This window comes from Pelodiscus sinensis, chromosome 32 (genome assembly GCF_052426305.1).
Source record: "Pelodiscus sinensis isolate ZL-2025 chromosome 32, ASM5242630v1, whole genome shotgun sequence".
Classification (NCBI taxonomy): domain Eukaryota; kingdom Metazoa; phylum Chordata; order Testudines; family Trionychidae; genus Pelodiscus; species Pelodiscus sinensis.
The window spans coordinates 12,525,430-12,543,289 of record NC_143083.1 but is presented as its reverse complement, the minus strand read 5'-3'; the positions used below and the strand labels follow the sequence as shown (position 1 = coordinate 12,543,289).

The following is a 17,860-nucleotide window of genomic DNA, read 5'->3' as shown; positions in this document are numbered from 1 at the left end:
ACCTGTAGGAGGAAAGGGGAAGTCAGGCCCTGGGGCGGCTCAGGCCTGGGCTTTGGCTTAGATGGCTCTGCCTAGGAGCCAGTCAGATTGGAGTTCCTGTTGCGAAGTTGGCGCCTGTCCTGGGCTGAGACCCCAGCAGCTCCCGGCAGAGGATTCGAATGAGTAGCCAAGATGGGAAAGGCCCCACATCCCATTCATGAATTGGAGGCTCTGTCGTGACACTGACAAGGACCACGTTGTTTGGGGGAAGGGTAGGGCTTTACTGTCCCTTCGCTGGGGGGCTGGTCTGCGGGGGAGGCTGCCTTCTCGGCCCCATGTCACAAAGAGGGCCAGGGTGGAAGGGAGAAGACTGGCCGCCAGGCAGCTTGGAGGGGGCCCTGCTGGGAGGGGAAGTTAGAACAGAGAGGTTTGAAGTGGGGCTTGAAGGAGGCAAAATCCCAGGTGCTGTTAAGATTCTGATTGTTTCCAACATTTCGTGGGACTTGGCTAAGTGTATGTGTGTGTGTGGGGGGGGGTCGGTCATTTAAAATATCATGGAGTCACAGCACAATAAGGCTTTGGCATTGTGTCCCCCAGATGTTTACAGATGGGGCTTACTCTTCAGGGAAATGGCATGACAGCCACTTTAGAGATGAGGAAACTAAGGCCTGGGGAGGGATTCGTGCGAGGCCAGGACATCTGTTTAATTCCTGCGCTGACAATAAACTCCCCAGGCGTCCTTAGTTTCAACCCCTCTGCTCTAACCAATAAAACCAGCGTCCCACCCGTGAGCTGTCGGGTAAACCTAATCAAGTGGAGAGCAAGAGCTGGATTCTGCACAGACGTACAACCTGGGCCAAACACATTTCACAGGGGGGTCAGTCAGGCTGGGGTTTTCCCCCTCTGGTTAAAGCTGTGGACTCTGGCAGAGTTCATATTGCTGTCCATGCTGCCTGGCAGTGACTCTGTGGCATTGGGGACGTGGGTGGAGGGGCTTTCAGCTGTAACGCCGAGCATTGGTTCACTAAGATATTCGCAGCCCTCCTAGCAGCCCTGGAAAGTCCAGGCATGTGAAGACCTAGCCCAGATGTTCAGTCTTCAGTTTTGGGGCCTGACACACGTGGTCCATTAGCTGGTTTGAATAGTGCCTTCCTGGAAACAGACCCTTGTCAGAAGCCAGGGCGCTCTGTAGCGACTAGTTCCATTGATCATCCTTCAAGCTTTCTCTTCCCGTGGTGACATCCTGTGAGGGAGTGTAACTCTGCCCCCACTCGGGTTTCCTCCTACCCCCAATCAGTGTTGTTATTAATCATGCTCAGCGTGGCAGTGTCTAAGAATGGAGCCCCGTTGCGTTAAGGGCGCAACCCTGGCAAAGCAGACGGTCCCTTCTCTGCGGCGCTTACAGTCTAAAGTGACAGGCCAGCCACAGGGCAGGAAGCCGAGCAGAGAGGGAGGGAGTCCCCCAAGGTCAGGCCGCAGGACACTGGTAGAGATGGGACGAGACCTCCCCTTCTTCCTGCTCCCAGGCTGGGCTGGAGGAAGGGATCTTAGACACAGGCAGCAGGGACAATGGGGCAGCAACTGTCATGTTTTGAGGGGTGAGCAGAGTGGGAAGGACTCAAGAGGGGTAAGTTAAATGGAAGGGGCGGGGATGGGCAGGGGAGGGAAGCTCAAGGGAATAGGCTGCCTGGGAGGGGAAGGATTGGAGCAAGCAGCCAGTGGGGTCAAGGGAAAGCAGAGTGGAAACTGCAGGAAGTTCTGTGAATGAGCAGAGCTCCTTGCTTTGGCTGGACCCCAGATCCAGAACTCCTCAGATCCAGAACCCCGCCCCCCCTAGCCCTCTGGATCAGGCCCCTTTATCCAGAACCCCAATCTCTTCTGGAGCCAGGTCCCTGGGTGGGGTCCTGCCCCCCACCCCGCTGGGGTCATTCATTCATTGATCCCAGCTGATGCGCCACAACCCCGCCACGCTGAGAGGGGGCGGAGCTCTGTCAAATTCTTTTCCAGTCTCCCCCCCTCCCCGCCAATGGAAACACGGCCCGGCACTGGATGCAAATGAGCTGCGGGAGATGCGCCAGTCAGCGCGGCGGGGGGGCGTGGTTATGCAAAGGACGCTCGGCTGCCCGGGAGCCAGCGCCAGCCGCGAGTCGGGCAGCCGGAGCCGCTGTGACTTTTCAAGAGACTTTTGCAGCCCGGCTCCTCCCCGGGCAGTGACAGCGCCGGGCCGGGCCGAGCCGAGCCGAGCCGGGCCCAGCCGGAGCGGAGCGGCCGGGACGTTTCGGGCCAAGCCTCTGACCAGGTGTGTGGGTGCCTGCAGGTGGGGGCGGGGAACGCTGATTCTCCGTGGCGGAGCTGGCTTCCTCCTGCCCCAGGGGTACAGGCCGGGCGGGTCCAGCGCCCCTGGAGGGTCAGCGTGAGCAGAGGGGCTCCGGTTGGGCCTTAGCAACCCCCCATAATGGTCCCTTTGGGTCAATTACACACAGGCCATGGCCCAGAAAGTTTGAGAGCAAGGGGGGTAGGCGCTGTCACTGGAAATGTGTGTGTGTGTGTGTGTGTGTGATGCACAGCGACGGTGTGGGTGTGATGCACAGTGATTGTGTGTGTGTGTGAGATGCACAGTTCCACTGTGTGTGTGTGTGTGTGTGTGTGTGTGATGCGTGATGCACAGAGACACTGTGTGTGTGTGTGTGTGTGAGATGCACAATTCCACTCTGTGTGTGTGTGTGTGTGAGATGCGTGATGCACAGACACTGTGTGTGTGTGTGTGTGTGTGTGTGATGCACAGTGACACTGTGTGCGTGTGAGATGCGTGATGCACACACTGTGTGTGTTGCACAGCGACAGTGTGGGTGTGATGCATAGTGATGGGGTGTGTGTGTGTGTGTGATGCACAGTGACACTGTGTGCGTGTGAGATGCGTGATGCACACACTGTGTGTTGCACAGCGACAGTGTGGGTGTGATGCATAGTGATGGTGTGTGTGTGTGTGTGTGTGTGTGAGATGCACAGTGACACGTGTGTGTGTGATGCACAGAGCAACCTGCCTTCTCCAGCGTAACTGGGAATGGGATCCAGCATACCCAGAGTGCGGGGGATGGGGGACGGGAGGGAGACGGGATCTGGGCGATCCTTTAAAAACACGACACCTCCTCCCCTTGCCTGAGCCTGCCCCGCAGGAGAAGGTTTTTCCCGTTCGTCGCACGGCTCCCTGCAGTCATCGCTACAGCTCTCGCCGGGCCTGCCGCCCCTTTTTGGGGGGCCCTATGATGAGATACCTGGGCCAAGACTTCCGCTAAGCGGGGCCCAAAATCAGCCTCCCGCATGAGATGCCAGCGCCCAAGGGGGCAGCCGGACTGGGAGAAGAGAACAGCCAGTCCCGCCAGTGAGACTGGGAGCTACTGGGGGTGGCAGATCTCCTTGGCTGCGGCTGGTAGCTGGCTGCTCCGCTCTTCGGGAAATCCAGGACCCAGGGGCTCCGGTTGAGCATCCCAAGTCCGTGCTGGGCTGAGCAGGAAGTGGCACAATAGGAGGGGGTCTGCCTGCATGCTCCTGAGACACTGGTGTGGTTCTGCCACTGACCTGTGTGTGTCTTTTGTCCAGTCCCTTCTCCTCTCTAGTCCTCCTTCTGGCCTTTGCCCATCGTGTCTGTTTAGACCAGGAGTGGGGAATCTCAGGCCTAGAGGCCAGATGCGACCCCCAGCTTGCCTAGATCTGGCCCCCAAGGCTCAGGGCACGCCCCCCACCCCTCTAACACCCCACTGCAGGGCTGGAACACACAAAATCTACTAGGCTGCCCCCCCAAGACTCTAGTGTGCAAGGGGTTCCCCACTCCTGATTTAGACTGTCAAATCTTTGGGGAGAGGAGCCGTCTCTTCTGAAGGATGAAATCCTGGCCCTGTTAAAATCACTGATGGAAACAACCCTGAGATTTCCCCTGTTTACACTGTGCCTAGTGCAACGGGACGCCGGTCTCAGTCAGAACTGCCAGGGGCCACTGTTCTAGACAGCTGGAGGGATTGCTGAGGCTTCCAGATTTGCTGGGAGTCAAAGGGGCAGACTGCGCCATACCAAGATGTGTGTTTTGGGCACTACTTAAAGTTTTGCTGAAGTGGCCTGTTGTTTTATGGATCATGTTCTAAAAAAAGGCTGTGGTTAGCGTTGTGCTTGACGGTTATTTTTACTTCTGTGTCTGCTCAGAGAGGGATGTCTGAGTTTTTAACCCCAACGTGCAGATTGTCATAAAAAACACGCTGCCCTGCTGCTAGTGCCAGGTGCCCTGGGTCTCCGAGCACCGGGTAAACCTTTCGACCCTCTTGTGAGCCCTGTCGTGTCCCTGGTACAGCAGGGTAAACTGAGGCACAAAAGGTTGATGGTGTTTGCTCAGAATCATGTATATGCTCAGGGGAACAGCTGAGTTGGCTCCTAGTTCGCTGAACAAGACTGTCTCTCCTGCCGTACGCTAAGCATCACTGCTGTCATGGAACTCAGATTCACAGAGCCGGACCTCCGGCAGGTGTAAAGGAAGGAAGTGTGGATGAAGTAGGATACCTAAGGCCCTGACTCTGTCTCACAATCACCTAGCGCTACCCCTGAAACCTAGGCCAAGTCCCACTGACTTCAGGCGGACACAGGAGCGAGGTTTCATTCTGCTTTAATTTCTCATCATGGGTTGTGCTGCAGCTGCCCCCAAATAGTGCACGTGCCCAAGAATCCACGTACGGGACGTGTTCAATTGCTGGTGGGACCAGCTTTGCAGCCTCGCTTGCCTGAGCACATTTTTACCCTGGGTCTGTGTTAGGTGGGCCCAGAATCTGGACCATGCGCTTTGGTTTATTACAAGTTTCCAGCAAAAGCCCCTGCTTCTCTGGTTCAAGTGCATCGTATTACCTTAAACTTCCTCCCTGGGGACAGGTCCAGGCGACTTCTCTGCTGAGTTCTTCTGCCCACTTGTCGTTGATTTCTGGCAAAACCCGTCCCTGAGAACTTGACTCTTGTAGTGATGGAAAGTTTCCTAAGACTGCTAACTTTAGAGAGGGGGTTTCACAAGTAATACATTAATTTTGCAACATGCTGGTGAGATTTGTGCAGCGCCTGGAAGGTAAAAACCTCCTACTTCTGAGCTTAAACCAATCCCAAGCTATTAGACACCAGGGGACCCCATAGGTCTCACGATCCCTCACCTTTTACAGCAGGGTTCCGACACCTCCCTTTAAAGCATCCGATACTGGGGATTGTCAGACATGGGATAACTCGGCTGATCTAGTCTGGGAATCTCTGGGTTCCTACCAGTGCATCAAGCCAGGCACATCTTACATGCAGCAGAGCTGCGTTCTGTTGGGAGACTTATGTTTCCCTCTTGTACCTGCAGGATCAGAGCAGCTGATTTGGGGTCTGAATTGGGGCAGAAGGGGGGGAGGTTCAGGGACTGTACTGGGAAATTCTGGGTGCCCTGGGGCAAAGGGAGACCATCCAGGTTGGCAGGCAACACGTTTGGCTTAAAATAGTGTTTGGGGGGGGAAAAAACTTTCCTCCTGCTCCCTTGAAAAATCTCGTTTCCTTTCCTCCTCTCCCAGGAAGCTGGCCCAGCCCGTGTCCGTGGCAGGTCACCCTGGGACACCTCCCCACCCGTGGTTGTTTCAGTGCTGGGGGCTCACCCAGCAAGACACCCTGGTGTGAGCAGGGAGAAGCTTCTGCTGGAGACCGGGCTGGAACAAGGAGGTGTCCGTACATGCCCACAGGCCTGTTTCTCGCCACAGCGCCAGCCAAATGGGGAGTGCTCAGCACCTCCCTTAGGCGTGGGGCCTTGAGCAGGCCTGCGAGGTGATGTGGAGAAACAAGCAGCCTTCAAAAGGGGACTGCATGTAAAGGCAGGGGGTGAAACCCTGACCCCATTGAACTGTGGCTGGTATCGAAGCAGCCCGGGATTTCCCTGCATGGAGCTGAATAAGAACGGCCAGACTGGGGTCAGACCAAAGGTCCATCTTGCTCAGTGTCCTGTCTTCCAACCGTGGCCAATGCCAGATGCCCCAGAGGGAGTGAACGGAACAGGGGATCATCAACTTGATCCCTCCTCTGTCATCCATTTCCAGCCCCTGACAAACAGAGGCCAGGGACACCATTCCTACCTTTCTGGCTAATCGCCATTGATGGACCTAACCTCCATGAATCTATCTAGCTCTTTTTGGAGCTCTGTTCAAAGTCCTGGTCTTCACAGCATCCTCTGGCAAGGAGTTCCACAGGTTAACCGTGCACTGCATGAAGCAATACCTCCTTTTGTTTGTTTTAAACCTGCTGCTGATTCATTTTATTTGCCGACCCTTAGTTCTTATGTTATGGGAACAAGTAACGAACTGTTTCTTATTCACTTTCTCCACGCCTGTCGTAATTGTATAGCCCTCTATCATATCCCCCTCAGTCTCTTGTTTTCAAAGCTGAAAAGTCCCCGTCTTGTTAATCTCTCTTCATATGGGACCCGTTCCAAACCCCTCATCATTCGTGTTGCCCTTTTCTGAACCTTTTCCAATGCCAAGATATTTTTTTTTAGATGAGGCAACCACATCTGTACGCAGGATTCAAGATGTGGGCGTACCATGAATTTAGGGAAAGGCAGTAAGATGGTCTCTGTCTCGTTCTCTATCCCTTTCTTAATGATTCCTAACATCCCATGTGCTTTTTTGACTGGCGCTGCACACTGAGTGGATGTTTTCAGAGAACTTTCCACAAGCGCTCCAAGAGCTCTCTCCGGAGTGGTCCGAGCTAAATTAGCCCCCATCATTTTGTGTGGATAGCTGGGATTATTTTTTCCAATGCACGTTACTTTGCATTTGTCAACATTAACCTTCCCCTGCCATTTTCTTTCCCAATCACCTAGTTCTGGGGCCCAAGTTCTAGGCGAGTTTGCAAAGATCAGGAGAGCAGAGGAGGATTCACCCCGGAAACTGCCGAGGGAGGCTGGCCGCCTAATCTGGCGGAGAGGCGGGGGGAGGGGGAGGAGAGACTGAGGCTGGACGCCAAGGTGACGGGCACATTAGAAACAGGCAGCCGGGGGCGGGCTGGGAGCAGGCCCCTAGGCAGAGCTGCTAGCTGTAAGCTGGCTGGGAGAAGGCCTGCATGGTGCACAGCCAAAGAGAAGTGAAGGTGTCAGGACTGGGTGGAGGAAGGGCAGGGGAGCTAGGAAAGGGGAAGAGTTTAGGTCCAGAGTTTGGGGGCTGGATAAGCTTCATTACCAAACTTCTGAGGTTCTGCCTACACTCACCTCTCACTCGCACCCTGGCGCTCCTCCCTGTAGGGCAGATCCTGGCGCTGGCACAGGCGGCGCAGGGAGGGTGACGCCGCCTCCCGCTCTCTCCCAGGGGCGGAGAGGGGTCGGGCGTTGTTGCTTGGCCCCCTCCCGATGGTGAAACGTCCTTAGCCCCTGCAGGGCGGGCAGGGTTTGCACGGGGGAAGGGGCTGGGTGGGCACCCGTTGGCAGGGAGGAGTTGGACGTGATTTAAATCCAGCTGGAGAAGAAACAGCGTGGACAATAAATCGGAGCTTTTCCTTGCGGGCCTTGTCAAGTGCGGGCAGGCGGGATCGTGAGCGCTGGTCTGAACGAATAGTGAACCGCTCCCAAGCAGCCCTATGATAACAAGCCAGTGTGTGCAGCCTAGCCCTATAATAACAAACCGGGATGTGTGGCCCAGCGCCCATAACCCTACAATAACAAACCGGGACGTGTGGCCTAGCACCCATAACCCTACAATAACAAACCGGGATGTATGGCCTAGCGCCCATAACCCTACAATAACAAACCGGGACGTGTGGCCTAGCGCCCATAACCCTACAATAACAAACCGGGACGTGTGGCCTAGCGCCCATAACCCTACAATAACAAACCGGGACGTGTGGCCCAGCGCCCATAACCCTACAATAACAAACCGGGACGTGTGACCTAGCGCCCATAACCCTACAATAACAAACCGGGACGTGTGGCCTAGCGCCCATAACCCTACAATAACGAACCGGGACGTGTGGCCTAGCACCCATAGCCCTACAATAACAAACCGGGACGTGTGGCCTAGCGCCCATAACCCTACAATAACAAACCGGGACGTGTGGCCCAGCACCCATAACCCTACAATAACAAACCGGGACGTGTGGCCTAGCGCCCATAACCCTACAATAACAAACCGGCCCCACATCTGTAGCCCTACAGTAACAGACCAGCTTGTGCTGTAACCCAACCAGAACAAATCCACGTGCATCATCCAGCGCCCATAACCCTACAGTAACAAACCAGCACACATGGCCCAGTCCCTGTAACTCTACGATAACAAACCAGCGTGATGGCCTCTATGCCTGTCGCAACACACTAATGTGCCCAGCCCATGACCTGAACCCTTCAACAACAAATCAGTAGAATTTCCAATTAACCAAGGACACAAAACTCCCAGCTGAAACGCAGAAAGTCCCAGTCCAGAAGGAAACTGACGGGGTTTAGTTTGGTTTGCGAGTGTTTGTAATTTCGATTGGGGTACAGTCCGGGGGCCCCAACCACAGCTCAGCCCCCTGCTGCGCTAGATGCTGTACAAACATAGAACAAAAAAGACAGTCCTGGTCCCAAAGATTTAATAGTTTAATAAGGTCACATCCCGTGTTCCCTGTAAGATAAGCCCTTGAGTAACCACCCAAGAGAGATTCAGATGCTGCCCAGTTGGTTAGCAGAGTGCCCTCAGCTTTTCTCAGTCAGCTGCATGTGTTTCTCTGGGTGGTGCACACCCACACATACCGCAGAGCATAAAATAAACTTTATTCCACACATGGATGGAAAAAATTAGAGGGAACATTGGTTGCATCTGCACTCTGCTAGGGAGGCAATTCCTCTGCTCACGTACATGTGCTCACGCTAGCTCTCATCAGGCTAAGGGGACTATAAAGCAATGGAGCTGTGTTCATGTGGCGGCAGCCGCGGAGACATGGCTGAGCTGCGCCGTGTACACGCCTGCCTGAAACCAGTAGGCATGTACTTGGCCTGGCTCAGCCATGCCTCTGCTGCTGCAGTTCATCCCGCCCCAGCTACACGGCTATTTTTACTCACGCTCACTCAAGTACACGTTCACAAGCAGGTGCATCGCACGCCCAGCCCATCGTGCGAAGGCAGCCAAAGGGTTTGTGCGTATGTGTTTGTATCTGTGCGTGCGTGTTTCCCCCATTTCTAAACAGACCCGCTCGTCTCCTTCTGGTACAATAGAATCCGCTCCTCCTTCCAACGCAGTTATTTTTGTCTCAGAAAATACTCCGCCCTCCGCAGAAGTTTCTCTGTAAGTGGATGTGCGATGAGGCCGCTGTGATGCATCGAAAGTCCCACGTCGTTTCATTCTGCATCACTCGCTGCGTTGCTGGGTGCTTGCTATGCAGGCAGCCCTGCGTGGCCAATGCAACACTCGACCGCACTGCTGCATCTGTACCGTCCTCCAGCAGCCTCTGCTTAGGAGGAAGTGATGGGGGTGGGGAATGGCATTCCACCTGGCTGGCCACTGAGCCATAGAATGGATCGGGATTTTACAACCGTGAAACTGACGTGGGGGAAGCACTAAGATTGCTCCGGCTGTAACGGTCTGGGGGAAGAGGGGTTTCAAAAGGCTTTTGGGACCAAATGTTTGAAGGATGCTGCCAAAAAAGGAACAGTGAATGCTAATTGCATGTGCCCCGCTAGGCAGTCTGGCTCGCACACTGGGCCGTGGGTCGAAGCAGGTGTCTGATGGTTGCATGCGATACACCGACTGCCTCCGATAGGTTGCTCTTTTATTATTAGGCGTTCCCACCTTGTGTCGTCGGGCGGGGAGTTTGCTGGGTTCTGTCAAGTGCAAAATAGACTCCGGTTTCTTTAAAAGAAATGGAGTAAAAGGACTGGTGTGTGTAGGGCCTGTCCTCCAAAGTTCCTACAAACTATGCCTGGTGGTTGTTTTGCCCACGGCTGAAACGCAGCCACTTCCAGGGGCGTTATCCAGCTTCTCTGTACCAGCACACAGCAGCAGTAATCTCCGGAAGGCAGCAAAGAGGGATCCCCGTGTCCCGATTGAAACCGAAGTGGAGAAAGATTCGCAGGGAGGCAGAATGTCATTTCCCCTGTGGGAATTTGGCGAGAACGCCAGGATTCTTGATGATCCTGACTCTTGTGACAGTTTCTGGTGCTGCTTTGAGCCGGTGTGGGTGAGAGCAAGAGAGAGAGAGAGAGAGTCCGTGCTAGAAAACGGAATATGTGCCGCGCGTGCATCAAACTCCCGGGATCTGAGCAATGCAGCGTAAGCCCCCTTCGAGCAGTAAATCAAATGTTTTATCCTCTGCAGAAGTCGCTTTATTTTTCTTCTAATTTGCCTCTAATCTCAGTGGTACTGGTTCCCCCCGCCCCTCATCGATACAATTCTGTGCTATATTTCGGACTCTCTGCGTGGTACTGGGGTCTTGCTTAAACAAGATGTAAAAAGCCGGACGTCCTGTCAAACTCCAGCAGCAGTGCTGCCAAACTTTGGCTTTCCCCGAGCTGGACGTGGGTCGTTGTTTGCATGGTGAGGCCTCGGAAACCGAGAGCAACCGTCCCTTTGGGACGGTGAAGAGACAGTAGCTCTGCTGCGATAGGAAGGGACAGTTCAGCGGGGTGCTTGTATGGGAGCCAGGAGCTAAGCAGGGCTGCTCAAAGCAGAGTTTGGGGTGGATAGCTCACTTTCGCGGAAGCCCCGGGCCCATTGAGAAACAGACGAAGCACAGAACTTTCCCGGGGTGCGTGGGGGTAGAACAGGTTTGAGTCTGGCCCAGTTCAACTAGTCGGCCCCCAAATGAAGCCCCACTAACTGGTTTTGGCTGGACGTCATCGCCCCGTCTCAGAGCCGGTGAAGGGGATTAGAACAGTTTGGGAAACTACTTTATTTTTCCTGGCAAAATATTTTGATGTCAATGCTCCCACCCCTCCTCATTTTTGTTAACTTTTTTCTGTGTCACGTTGAGGGTTTTTTTTTTTTCTGTTTCTCTCTCCCTCTCTCCACAATTAGTTTAAATCCCCCAAAGCTTTCAGGTTATAGGGGTTTGCCACATTACATTTGTACTGAACATGTCTGTCTTTTCACACGTGCCGTTTTCCATCGAAACCGTTTTCTGGTGGGAGAACGTCGGCCTGGCTTTGACAGAGACACTGACCTGGCCGAAACCGTTGCTTTCGGCAACTCTTGGCATTTCAGCATCAGGTGCGCTAGGGAGCATAGGCCATGCTGAGCCCTGGATGTCGGAGCTGTAATTCTGGGATCTTAAACCCAGGGAGAAACATGTACCCGAGGTGAGGAGCCCTGAAGCACAGTGTTTCCTCTAATTTTTTCATCCCTGTGCAGAATACATTTTGTTCGGTGCACCGAGACATGTGGGGATGTGCACCACCAGTAGAAACACGGGCTGCTAGCTAATCTGCTAATCAGCTGGGTAGCATGTGAATCTCTCCTGGGTGGCCAGCCGCTTGGTGCTCTCCCTGCCTTTGCTGGAGAAACTCAGGGACGGTACAGCCTTTCCTGGGCAAGCGGTGTGCAAGCCAGAAGTGCTGATTGTAACCGTTGGTCAGCGGGTGACACATGCAAAAATAAAGCCCCCTTGGCTAGACACCAGTCTCTGATCTGTCATGACCTGGACTCTTCATTAGGCGGGGAGCATTTCAATTGGCCAACCAAATAGCTGAGAGTTTGCTGCCGAGCGTGGTACCGTGTTATTTTAATAGGCGCTGCGGGATTCCGCAGACCTTGAATTACTCTCCCGGCTGTTTTCACTGCAGTTAGCTGGTTACCGCAGGGGATGAAGGGGCCTGTTGCCTCGCATCCATTCCTGGAGACGGGGCTCCCTTCCTTTCTATTCTTGTGGTTTGCTCAGTTCTTCTCTGGCGGTTTCCTGCAAAGGAGTTGCTGATTTTTTTTTCTCATTGTTGTTCTGTTTGTTTTCCTGCCGGAGGTGGCTTTTGCTTTTCCTGGGCGATGCTGCCAAAGTGCCATGATCCGCCGGGGGGACGGGGAAACCTGCCACCCACCAAGGCATTGGGATTCAAGATAAATCTAACCCTCTCCCCAGCCCTCTCGCCAGGGACGCCAGCTCCCATGGGGGTGTACAGTCCAGTTCATGGTGGCCTTCATCTTATACAATCATTCACACCAGGGCAAAAGGCTTCCAGGTGGCTCTGAAAGCCGGTTACCTCCACGGTGCACGGTGTTAAGTCGTGGAGATAGATACAGTCTTGGAGGTCCATCAGTGGCTCTTAGCTAGGAGGGGCAGAGATGGTATACGTAGCTAGTTTGTCAGAGGCTGGTGTGACATAGTGCGGGTACCTTGCTGGTTGCTATGCTGGGGCTGTGGGTGACCCCCACTGGCTGCTGTCTGTAGCACGGCCCAGCAGGGCAGGGGATGAGTCACTAGGCAAGGGTCTCTCAACCTGTCCGACCAGCTACCCCGCAGGGAGAGAAACAAAGGAAGGTGGAATGTCGCCCCTGGCTGGGGGGGCAGGGCTGGAAGAGTTTTAGTTTCTGTCTGGTAGCATGGAGGAGACAGCCTAGGGAAAGGGGCTGGAATTTAGGGGCCCAGTCTCCCCCATCTCAAGGGGGGCTGAGGCATCCTAGGCCCGGTTCCTGTAACCAGATGACATCTGTGCTGTGCTGTATCCTGGAGAAGCAATAAACCCCCTCTATTCTACTGGCTGGTGGAGTCTGTCCGTGCCACCACGGGGGTGCAGGAGACGGGAAAACCCCAACATGCCGTCACAGCTGGGAATGGGCGACAGGGGAGGAATCAGTTGATGATTCCCTGTTCTCTTCACTCCCTCTGGGGCACCTGGCATTGGCCGCTGTCGGAAGGCAGGATGCTGGGCTAGATGGGCCTTGGGTCTGATCCTGTCTGGCCGTTCTTATGTGGCTATATCAAAGGTGAATCGGAGGCCCCCAGTCCCCCATGAACATAGAATCTGATCTTTGTTTTCCCAGGTGACTAGGGAGTTTGGCTGCCTCTGGTTTTGGACACCCCGGATGGGGGTGGTATCCCAGGACCAGGTGTTCCGTGCTGAACAGCTGCTCCAAGGTGGCACGAGCTTGGTACCCAAACCAGCAAGGTGCCCCAACATCGACGCCTCATTTGTAAACAGCTCGGCCTGGGTTCTTGTCACCCACTCGGCCGCTGTGTGCGGGGCCTGCCCGAGCACTGATCTCTTTGCTAAGCTCGTCACAGGCCCCTTTCCTGGGATGGGGGAGCCTGAGATCGGGAGCAGGCTGGATTGGAGTCTCAGAGCCATGGGAAAGCTGTTGAACTTGGCCACTGGGGCCACCTGGCTGGATTTGCTCAAACCCCACACAGAGGGTGGCAGTGGCCCAAGGACCAGATCTGAGTTCCCGTGGCTCAAACCTGGGGAACTGGGCTCGTTATGGCCCCCCAAAACCAGAGCAGGGTTTGCACCCCCGAGAGAGGCCCTGGCTCTGCTCCTGGCTACGTGTGACACAAGGACTTTGCTGCAACGCATGGAAAAACATTGCTCTCCTCAGAGGGCTTAGACACATCTCAGAGCGCTAATTAGGGCTTCACATAGGAAGTTTACACACAGCTGCGATGCAAATGACCCATCAATGTGCACTAGGTCTTCAGCGTGCATCTTAATCCTCGTGGCGGCAGCAAGGCCGTGGCGTGGCGGGCGGCGAGTTTCGGGACTCCGATGTTTCCCCCGCCCGGTAGAGCAAAGGCACAGAAGGCCTTAGAGCTGCGGCACAGCTGGGTGGGAAGATCCGGGCTGTCCATGGGAGAGTGCGTGAAGAATTCGGGGTTAGCGCTGGTTGATGGACCTGCCAGACACGAAGGAGTTCGGGGGCGGCTGGAGGAGAATCACGTCTGCATTGGCCATTGGATGGTTCATCTGGAGGGTTTTTCCTCTAGAGGTTAGAGGCGGGTTCCAGCAGGGACTTGGGGTGCAGTAGACACAGGGAGGCAATGGGGGCTGGGTGCCATTCAGTCCCAGCACCTCATGACCCAGGAGGCTACGCCCAGCCTTTGCAAGCTTCAGAGATTTGCACTGCGCAGTGTGAGGCCGTGGGTGGGGGGAGCAAGTGGTCGCTGGGGAAAGTTTTTGCGGGGTCAGCCAATCGCGCTCCATTCTCAGGAGGTAACGCTTCTCTCTTCCGTCCCGTTGGCTGAGGGTGCTGTCATTCAATGAGAGCGAGGTGGGAGGGGCTCCTCTGGAGCCAATCTGGAACGGGTTTCGCTCTAGCTCGGAGCAGGCACCTGTGGGTGCGTGGTTGGGAACTCTCGCACAACTCGCCCCGAATTCCCAGCTCCTCCACGTGCACCGTGCACAAGCCTTTCGGGGGGGGGGGATGCAGTGATGGGCCAGGCCACAGGGGGGCAGAAAAACCGCCCTCCCGCATGGCCCCCAGTGCATCACCCGCCACATGGAGACGTGCATCGTCGGCTGAACCCAGCCCACCCGTCTGCTCACACCGTTCTTGTACTGTTACCCCCGGACACATTGCACGGCCGCACCAGGCCTGGCTCGCGCACGGAGCGGAGGAGGCTGTGGTGAGCGAGCTCGTGGGACCGCAGGGTGCTCCTGTTCCCGCAGCTGGTTATTCTGGGACGAGGCCGGTGGGGCCGGGCAGTCGGAGCAGTCGTCCCGCCGCCAACGCCCTGGCTGCGTGTGGCTGGGAAGCCGCGTGACCGCAGAGCCCAGACGCTGCCTCTTGCAAACAGGCCTTCGAAGGCCTGCTTAAACCAGAGCCCGGGGGACGGCTCCCTCTGGGGAAGGGGGAAGTGGACAGAGCAGCTAAAAGGAGAAGCTTGAGCAGTCTCGGGCTCCGGAGCAGAAGCGATTCAGCTCGCGTCCGGGCTCCATTTTGGCCAAACCCACCGAGGGATTCACAGCCTCTCATGCAAGCCCCTGGTGTTGACACAATTTACATGGGTGCAGGTGCTTGTGGCCCTGCCCAGGTGGGACTCGTGTCTGCACGAGGGGGTTGCATGACAGTCGTGTATCAGCGGTGTAGGCTGGGCCTAATGCTCAACTGGTGTAAATCCATGTAAGCCAGTTGGCACAAGCCAGGCCTACATCTACTGCGTGGGGCTGGGCTGGGCACGCTGCTGGTGTTGGCTCAAGGGAGGTTGCCCCCAGCTATGTCCCCGGGCCCTGCAATGGTTCAGTGACCTTTGTAAAGGGCTGCTAAGGAAGAGGGCCTTGGGCCTTGGCATAGCCCCGGGGAGATGCTGGAGGGAGGGGGCCTCAGGAGCAACACAGGCCACAGAACCTGAGCCACAGCAGCAATCCAGGTGCCAAGCCACGGCCAGCTCCCCAGCTTGACCTGGAGAGCCTCTCCCTGTGCCCACGCTGCCACTTACCGCCAGCCCCGGGGGCAGCCAGGAGGGGCAGGGCTGGTGCTTGCCAGAAGCTGGGAATGGCTGATAAGAGGGATTCCTTGCTGACTCCCTGTGCCGTTTGCACCCTCTGGGGCACCTAGCATTGCCCCCCCAGGCTCTCTACATTCTGGGCCCCCCCTTCTCTGCCCTATGTCCCAAGGGTGCCAGGTTCATCCATCGCCAAACTCGTGTTGGGTAAACCCAGGTTGGGTGGGCAGAGCTTTAACCCTTGATCTCCAGCTCTGGAGGGGGTGGGGGCTTGAACCCAGTACCCTGTGCTCCCCAGGCCAATGCCCTACGCCACTCCAGAACCTAACCCGCCTCCCTTGCTCCAGCTGGTCCCTTATTCCACACTGACCCAGTACGGCTGTTCTGATGTTCTTATGTGATGGGGGAGGGCAGAGCCTCCCCTCCCCTCCCCCTCGCTCCTGACAGGGGCCTCCCACTGGCAGACCCCGAGCGCGAAGGGTGTCAAAGTGACTTAGGAGCCAGCTTCTCGCTGCGCGCCGGTGGGACTTAGGGCCTGCACTGCAACAGGAGGTGTGAGGGCAGGTGGGGCAGGCAGGCCCAGGCCAGCGTGGCGCTAGCTCGCGTGGCAGGGGGGACGTGGCCGGGGCACGGAGCGTGTCGCCAGCCCTCCCGCCTGCTCACATCTGGGCTCCTGGGGCTTTGTGGCTGATTTTCGCCCTGGGGTGCTACCCTAAGGCGGGATCGCCGCCCGGCGCGGTTAAACCAGCCGGCTTCTCGCCTGCGGGGGGAGATTGCTGCCTCCTTCGCTCCTGCCTTGCAGAACAGCAACTCCGCGCCGTTAGCCAGCTGGGCCTGCCTGAGCGGGGCGGCTGGATTGAAACCAGGCACCCGCCCCTCCCTTCTTCGCCTGCTTCTTATAGCACCATAGAGCAGGAAGGGACCTCGAAGGGTCATCGAGTCCAGTCCCTGCCCTCACAGCGGGACCCAGCACCAGCCAGATCATCTCTGTCAGGTGCCGGTCTCACCTGCTCTTAAGTCTCTCCAGGGATGGGGATTCCACAACCTCCCTCGGCAACTTATTCCAGGGTTTCACCACCCGGACAGTGAGGACGATTTTCCAACTTAAACCTCCCTTGCTGCAAGTTAAGCTTCTTGTCCGAGGCCGAGGAGACCAATCCGCCCCCCCCCCCCCCCGGACACCCTTTTAGATACCTAAAACCCCTCTCGCTCTCCCCCCGCCCCGTGTCCCCAGTCACAGCTGCTCTAACGAGGAAGCTGTGTGCCTGGCTGCCGGGTGGGAGGGGGAGGGGAGACTGCAATTAGAAGCAGCAGGGTTTCCCCCAGGGTCTGTCCCCCACTCACTCCCCTCGCCCCATGTTTGCTGCTGAGGGGCTTTATGGAGCTGGGGTCCCCGCCCCCACGGCTGGGGGACATTTCTGGCGCACCTGCAGCCATCCTGTATCACTCGCTGCTGCTTCCCCCCCCCCCACTCACCTGCTTTCATCTGCAGTCCCACCTCCCTGCCCCCTCCTGGTCACTCCATCCCCCCCTTTGCCCATGGCTCCCAAACAATTCACGCCCTGTGTAATTTCACTCCCCTGCCAGTGGGCGGCCTTGGGGTGGGGGGGACTCGTGGTCCGTTCAGTCCACGGCTTCTTTGTTGAGACTGCCCAGTTCGTGGCAGTGGTGAGTGAGGCTCTCTGAGATCACAGTGCTGGTCCCTCGCTCGCCCCTCGTCCGGGGGAGCTGGGCCCATGGACCGGTGTCCGAATGGCGCAACTTGTTCTTCACCGGGGGCTGGGCTGGACCTGCCCACCTGAAGGTGAAATGCTCTAAGCCCAGCCCTGCTGGGCCCCCCCCCCCTTTCCTGGTGCAAATCTTTCTCCGCCTCTGCCCCCTCGGGCGCAGGGTAAGATAATTGCCTGCAGCACTAATGCTGCTTATCAGGCAGGCAGCTTATCAGGCAATTAAATTCTGCCGGGGAAACATCTCTTCCCGCCTTAATACCTGATGGAGCCAAGCCGGCAGGAATCCAGCCTCCTCCCCCCGGCCTGTTGGGAAAGCAAAGCAGAAACAGCCCCCGCTTGCCCTAGGGAGGGCGAGGACACTGGGTCGAGGACCAGTCTTCAGGGGAACCCCCCCCCCCGCATTCGTAAATGGTCCCCTTCCGCCCAGGCCCAACCCCCCCCCCCCAATAGGGTTGTCAGATGGTTTCAACCAAAATACCGGACACACTTGACATGACATCACAATCGACATTCCATCTGATTGAGAAAATACCGGACACACTTGACATGACATCACAATCGACATTCCATCTGATTGAGAAAATACCGGACAGTTCCCACGGGGGGCTGCGTGAATGGAAAGTGGGGGGAGGACGCTCCCTACGCCAGGCTGGCTCAGGAAGGGGGGGAAGAGGGGATGCAGCGCCCCCAGCCAGGGAGCAGACGGGAAGCGCCCCTCTGCTTTTAGCACAACTGGGCAGCTGCGGGTGGCCCCCTCTTGCTCCCTGCCACAG

General features: G+C 56.5%; 1 protein-coding gene across 2 annotated transcripts in view; it reads left to right on the top strand.

Moving 5' to 3' along the window:
• MEF2B (myocyte enhancer factor 2B) overlaps nt 1-17,860 on the top strand; it is a 75,046-nt gene that overhangs the window by 34,308 nt on the left and 22,878 nt on the right. Inside the window, exon 1 of one of the 2 annotated variants that reach the window (XM_075902832.2) lies at nt 1,650-2,278. The exons of the other annotated variant lie outside the window; for it this stretch is intronic. The gene's annotated coding sequence lies outside the window, so the exon portion shown is untranslated. Of the gene's footprint in view, nt 1-1,649; nt 2,279-17,860 lie in introns of those variants that run through there. 2 annotated transcript variants of the gene reach the window in all.